The 6,563-nt window shown below is 36.2% G+C and overlaps 1 protein-coding gene across 1 annotated transcript in view; it reads left to right on the top strand.

The window, feature by feature from the left end:
- The window catches only part of LOC105618906 (zinc finger protein 91-like), a 21,815-nt gene that overhangs the window by 5,891 nt on the left and 9,361 nt on the right, over positions 1-6,563 (top strand). The gene's annotated exons all lie outside the window — the stretch shown is intronic.

Genomic DNA, 6,563 nt, shown 5'->3' with positions numbered 1-6,563 from the left:
ACACACACACACACACACACACACACACACACACACACACACACACACACACACACACATCAAACGTTGTTATCGCGACCATTGCGCGATGCCGCGCTCCAAAAGGTCGCCTCTTCCGACACAACATTCGTCCGGTGATGTCACGTATGCTCGTGTAAATCATAATGTTGAAAAGAGAAAAAAGATATATATTTTGGAATGGGAACTCTCGTTGTAATTTACGTAATCTTTGAAGCGAAGATAAATCTCTCTCCCCTTCCCCCTTTCCCTCCCCCATTTTCTGTAGAGGGTAAGAGTACTCCTGCGTTGCTCTTTTGCTCGCGCAAAACACATTCTATTGTATGTAATTACTTCACGCGAAAATTATTTCACGCTTTATTAAATTATTATGCTGTAATGTCAACATATGTGTGTATTTTACATTTTGTCCCTCTTATCAAGAGATATTAAATAAATTACTCGTATTATACGAAACATTCGACATGAATTTTGATTAGAATTATTTTCATTGGAGTATTATATAATATTCCAATGGAAATAATTTCAATTAAATAATAATATAGAAATAATATTATATATTATTGTAATAATATATTATGATACATATATATATATATATATATATATAATATTATTTATTATTATTATATTATTACTATTTCCTTTGTAATTACTTCTGAAATATAAAAAATAATTGAATAATTCCATAATATGTACTTAAGTTTCCGGGATGGGAATAGAAAGAGTGTGTATCATTTGTGTGTGGGTAGTAGGTGTGTATGCGATCAGCTGCCACATCCCCAATTCCTATTGCAGCCTCTGAATCGCATAGAATGTTAGTGCTGAAAAAACATAATAATAAATGAGCAAAAACTATTGTCGACACTTCCATTGATAGAAAGCATCGTCCGGACGCCTGGGACACCCTGTATACGAGGCGCGCTTTGCTCCGCCCCGGAGGAAACGATATATCGGCGAGACACATGGTCGGTATGTCGATATATTCTGCGGCTCCGAGGATTTGCTCTCAGCTGTCGAGATCTGCAGACCGAGAATCGCCGAGACGAACCGACGTGGTTCCGTCAGGACCGGAAAGTAGGCGACCCTGAGAGGCAACGGCGAGGGAGACGTTCCCGTCCGAATGCTTAGTGCAACGAGTTCGCTAGGAAGGAAGAGACAATTAGCGATAATAATAGCAAACGATAAGAGACGTGACTAAATAGGAATGATAGATTTTAAGGTGTTACCGCTGCGGAACGGAAGAGAGGATTCTCGGGATGAAAATACGATGTACAATAAAAACGTCTCCGCGACAAGAATAGAAAGGATTAAAATGGGCCGTTCTGAGAAATAAACGGGGAGTAGGATACGGAATTGTTCAAAATGGATTCTATTGAAAGTATTTAATTGTTTCCTAGATTTCTATTATATTCTATTTTAGAGAAACTAAATAGTTTTATAATCTATACTTTCAGGATCAATCATGTAATTTTTTTCTTAACGCGGAAACGTGGAAAGTAAACATTTTTTATGTATATATATATAAACACACAAATATTTATATAATAAAAAGTTTATTTTCACGTTTTCATTCTACTAGAGAAAAGATGGATACCTAGGACTCGATACTTTCAACGTTCATACTTTTTTCAAATAGTTGAGATCTATTGTAGGAATTCTCTGTAATTCTTCTATGTAATTAAATGTCATCGAACATCCGAATGACGAGAATTGTTTCTCCCTCGGGCACTGCCTAAAATCGCTGGACTTTTGGTGAATCAATTAAGATTTGCTTTTAAGAGACACAGACAATACAAATGTACTCTATTTTTGTTATTCATTGAATGTCAAGAAGGATGGAACAATGTTTGTATTGATTACGATTGTAAAATTGGGCTACTTTTCGCAATTTGCTTGTTTAATAAAAAAGAACAATTGAACAACGGTAATCGAATTCGTAATTGACACAGAAGCTATTTTTCATCGCAACTTTGCTTCTTGAATAATCCAAATAGCAGAAAATAGCTCAATCTGACAACCCTGGTATCGACTGTCTTTTAAAAGGAAAACAGCTTGAGGCCGCTATTTTATTCGTGCGTTTTTATCGTATGACGCATGAAATAAAATTTTTTCAAGGCTGTTGATTGGCTATAGAGAGATCCGAGGATCTCTCTGTTCTGCACGCATTTATCGTGCACGGTGAAAACGCACGAATAAAATGGCACCCTGAAACGAATGAACGAAACGCCGAGAAGAAGGAATCGTCGAGAGGAATATGATGCGCTTCTTCCGGCTTCGGGACGGAATCGGAATTGCAGAGAATTGCAGAGGGCGCCCAGGCTGCGACATCGCCATCACCGTTGCTTCTGCTGATCGGCCGACGCCGACCACAAGGGCGCGGCGAAGGTGGGGGAGGGAAGGGGCTGCGCCTGTTCGCCTTCTCGTAGTCTTTCCACGATCCGCCATCCGCTCCGACGGCCAGTGCTGACTCCGGTGACGAAAGAGCGATATTTGTGATCGAAGCCGGCAAACCGGAGAGAACGGAAAAGAACTCGACAAGAATTAAACAAGTTGGAGCGGAGTGAGGGAGAGGAAAGAGAGATAGATAGAGATGGAGAAGGATAGAAATAATTGAAAGGTGGGGAAAAAGGAAACTAAAAAAGAGAGCGGCTACCGGCTACGTCGCGATGACGATCTTTTTTCGTATCGTCGTCGATACTTTTGAGACAGAGTTGACACAACCATCAGACTAACTGATGAATGGACGATTAGTGGATCTTCGAGGGGGTTCTTTTGGTTGGCTGCTCGATTACTCGACCGTCTGCACCATCGCTGATGACGCGACACTAATTATCGTCGTTGCCGATAAAGTGGTCGCATGTACAATAATATCGAGACCCACTACGAGAGACGTTATACTGCCTTGGAGCAGGTGGCACGAAGGTTTGTTTCCAATTAATCGTCTCGGGACGGTACTTTACGTGCTATTAATATATCCGCGAACTGTCTTCCGTAAATTATCGGAAATAAACACTTGGGAGTAAAAAAGATGCGGAAAATGATGCGAAAAATCTTCGACTTTGAGGAATCTTGGCTTCTCAATATGGCCGCCTCCGATTGACTCCTTCGTTTTCAGTTTCTTTTCTCTTGAGCTTTTTTTCGATTGCGCCTGGAAAAGAATGATAAAGAATAGATTCATGGAACGAAAGTGATCGACGGAATCATTAGCTGAGCGAATTGATCGTGCTAATCGCTGATGATGATTCCTTTGAAAGTCGATCGTGCATGTTTGCACGCGCGCGCGCATCTGTCGGAGTTCGGCTAAGGCCTGTTACACAATTAGAGTCGCAATTTGTAAGCTATAAGAAATTAACCAATCATAGTAGATTATTTTTGTCACATTCAACTGTGATTGGCCAATTTCTTACGACTTACGATCCTATTGTAGAACAGACATAATAAGGCTTGTTGTATAATAGAGTCGTAAGCGATAAACCGTAAGAAATCAATTAATTGTAGTCGATTATTCTTTTCATATTCAACTGTAATTGGCTAATTTCTTATTACGACTTACGAACATTTATATTATAGAATAGGCATAAGACATAACTGTAGAACAGGCAGCTTAATGGCAGAAAACAAGACAAAGGCCCAATTCCACATAAGATTAATTTTAATCCTGAATTTTAATTTGTTATCTATTTTTTCTGATGCTTAGAAATACAAAAAGATAAATAGTAAGTTAAACCGAGTGAAGTTAATCTTACATTTGCGAAACCGAGCCATATACGTTTGATGCTCCATTTCAATTTGTAGATTAGTTTTATCTCGTTTAATTTCTTTCTTATCTTTTCTAATTTTAAGAATTAAAAAATGATAAAGAATAAGTTAAAACCCATTAAGCCCAATTTCATCAATACAAGATTAATTTAATCTCAATTCAATTTATTTTTTATTTTTTTCTAATATTCATATTTAATGATTATTTCTGTAATAAATTAACTTTAATTTGGGTTTAACTTATATTTTATTCTTATTTTTTAATTTTATTCTTAGAACTAGAAGAAGATAAATAAGTTACATCAAGATTAAAGTTAAAATCTGTTTTATAGGAACAATGGAACAAGCATTATTTTAATAATTTAAAAAAGATAAACAGTAATAATTAGAGACACTTGGAATTCTTGGAAAGCATTTGAATAACTGCCTGAATAAATGATAGTCATTGACTGATGCCATTGAAATTTTCTAAAATATTTATAAGAATAAAATACTATCTAATCTTAAATAGCATAAATAAGTAGATAATGATGCAAAGTGAATTTTAATAGTATTGTATTATTATATGTTAATATTTTATTGTCATATGTTTATGTAATATTTTATGTTAAATATGTAAATGAAAATTCTACTATAGCATATATGCATGTGGCAAAAATTGACTAGAGATTATACTAATTTAATGATTTTCAATTGACTTTCAAATAATTATGTGAACTCTATACTGTGTAACACTATACTCTCCTAGAGATTGCTAATCCTTTTGAAATTTGATATTTTCAGACTTGCATATTCAAACTTAGAGATATGTCAAAAACCTCCTAAAACCGATAATTTCACGATAATCAGATTATTTTTTGAAATTTAAATTTTAGAATTCTGAAACCAGAATCAAATTCAACAATCTCAAAAACTTTTAGAAAGCATGTACGATCTTTCTGAGAAAAAAATTATTTATTTAACTAAATTAATTTAGTTTTTTCTCAGTGCGTAAGTTACAACTTTGTTAGAAAGTTCCAATCCTTGAAGGAGGAGTTAAAAAGCCTCTCGGGTATCCATTTGAATTCACTCAAACGGATTGCGGATAAAGGCGTTTCCTCCAACTATACGCAACTAGAGTATCGCGGGCAAGAGTTGTTGGCCAGCAGCGTCGGGGTTAATGGTGCCGCGCGGCACGCTGATACCATTCCTCGCGGCCGTGGGAGCCACTTGACTAAACTCGATCTACTGTGATTGTATAAAGCTAATAGTGATTCGGTCTTTCCGATCGATTGTCGCGATACATATTACATCGTCGATCGCAGCCGTCGCGGCTATCATCGACTCGATTCCAGCTGTATTGCTTGCGCTTTTCCGCGATTCCTTTTCTTCCTCACAAACGCTCTACGGTGTACTTTCTTTTAAGCGTTGATGGAGCGGTGGAAGTCTTAAAAAGAACGTCTACAGGCTCGCGCGTCTACGTAGACACGTCGATCGAGTCGATCGGAACACGGCCATCGAACGTCGATCGTCGCTATTGGAAATGCGGCCATTTTTACGTTGACGTTCGTGCGGCGACATTTGGAGCGGAAGAGGAGCCGACGAGACGCCGTATCGACGTTAGGTCTGCGCGGTTGGTTCTCCCTCCCTCTTTTTTCCCCTCTTTATTCTTGCACCTTCCTGCTAGGACGCAGGAAGGTGCAAGAACAAAGAAAGAAATCAATCGTGTACTTTTTTTCTAACGCGGAAACGTGAATTTTTAAAAAATTGTATGTATACATCGCTTTTTTTTATTCCTGCATTAAACTTTCTCTTGCTTTCGCCGCAAGTATCCAACAGCTGAGTTCAATACAATTGGTTATTTTTGATTCCTTACGGATCCAAATGTATAAACCAATCATATTGAAGAATTTTATAACAGTTGCAGAACTGCAATTGCTTCTCTACTTAGCCAAATATGCACCTATCTTGCTTTAAGTTCCAAAATTAAAATATATAATATACTTTTTCAATTATAGAAAACAGGTGATCGATTAAAATTTTTCTTTAGGAAACGTGAAAAGTGAAAACTACTATATGTATATGTATATGTATACATGTACGTATATACACATAAAAAGTTTCACTTTTCATCATATTTCCGCGTCAGGGAAAACGTTACATGATTGCGCCCCTACACAGAGAGAATTTTCTTTTAAAATTTACCCTGAAAATATAATAATTGTGATATAATACAATATTTTAAAGATTTTTATCATACACTTCAGTTAAATTGATTCAGTAAAATTGATCAAACTTATTTTATACTTTATTGTAGTTTTATTAACGAATGAGAAAGATTTATAAAATAAAATAATATAATAAAACTCTTCGAAATACAATGTTGTCCCACTGTCATATTTTCAGGGTAAATTCTAAAAAAAACTTATCTCCGTGTAGAGTTGGCCGATTTTTGATTCTTTAGAGCAGCTGCGTTTTCTCGTGATCTCCCTATTTGGAAAATCGTAGAAATCGCGCTCGGCAAGGGATTCTGGAACATAAAGCCGATTCTATGTTAATTGCAAGCCGAGTTTGCATTTTGAAATCAACACTTGATATTGGTCGCAAACAAACTTGCGATCGGCTTGCAACTAATGTAGAACCGGCTTAAGGGAAAAAAGACGGAGAAAGAAGAAGTCATGTTATCAATGTCAACGTGTGTGTGTGTGTGTGTGTGTGTGTACATATATATATATATATATATGTGTGTGTATATATATATATATATATATATATATATATATATATATATATATATATATATA

Source organism: Atta cephalotes (assembly GCF_000143395.1).
Source record: "Atta cephalotes unplaced genomic scaffold scaffold00018, whole genome shotgun sequence".
NCBI classification, from domain to species: Eukaryota; Metazoa; Arthropoda; class Insecta; order Hymenoptera; family Formicidae; genus Atta; species Atta cephalotes.
This window is presented reverse-complemented; position numbering and strand designations above follow the sequence as displayed.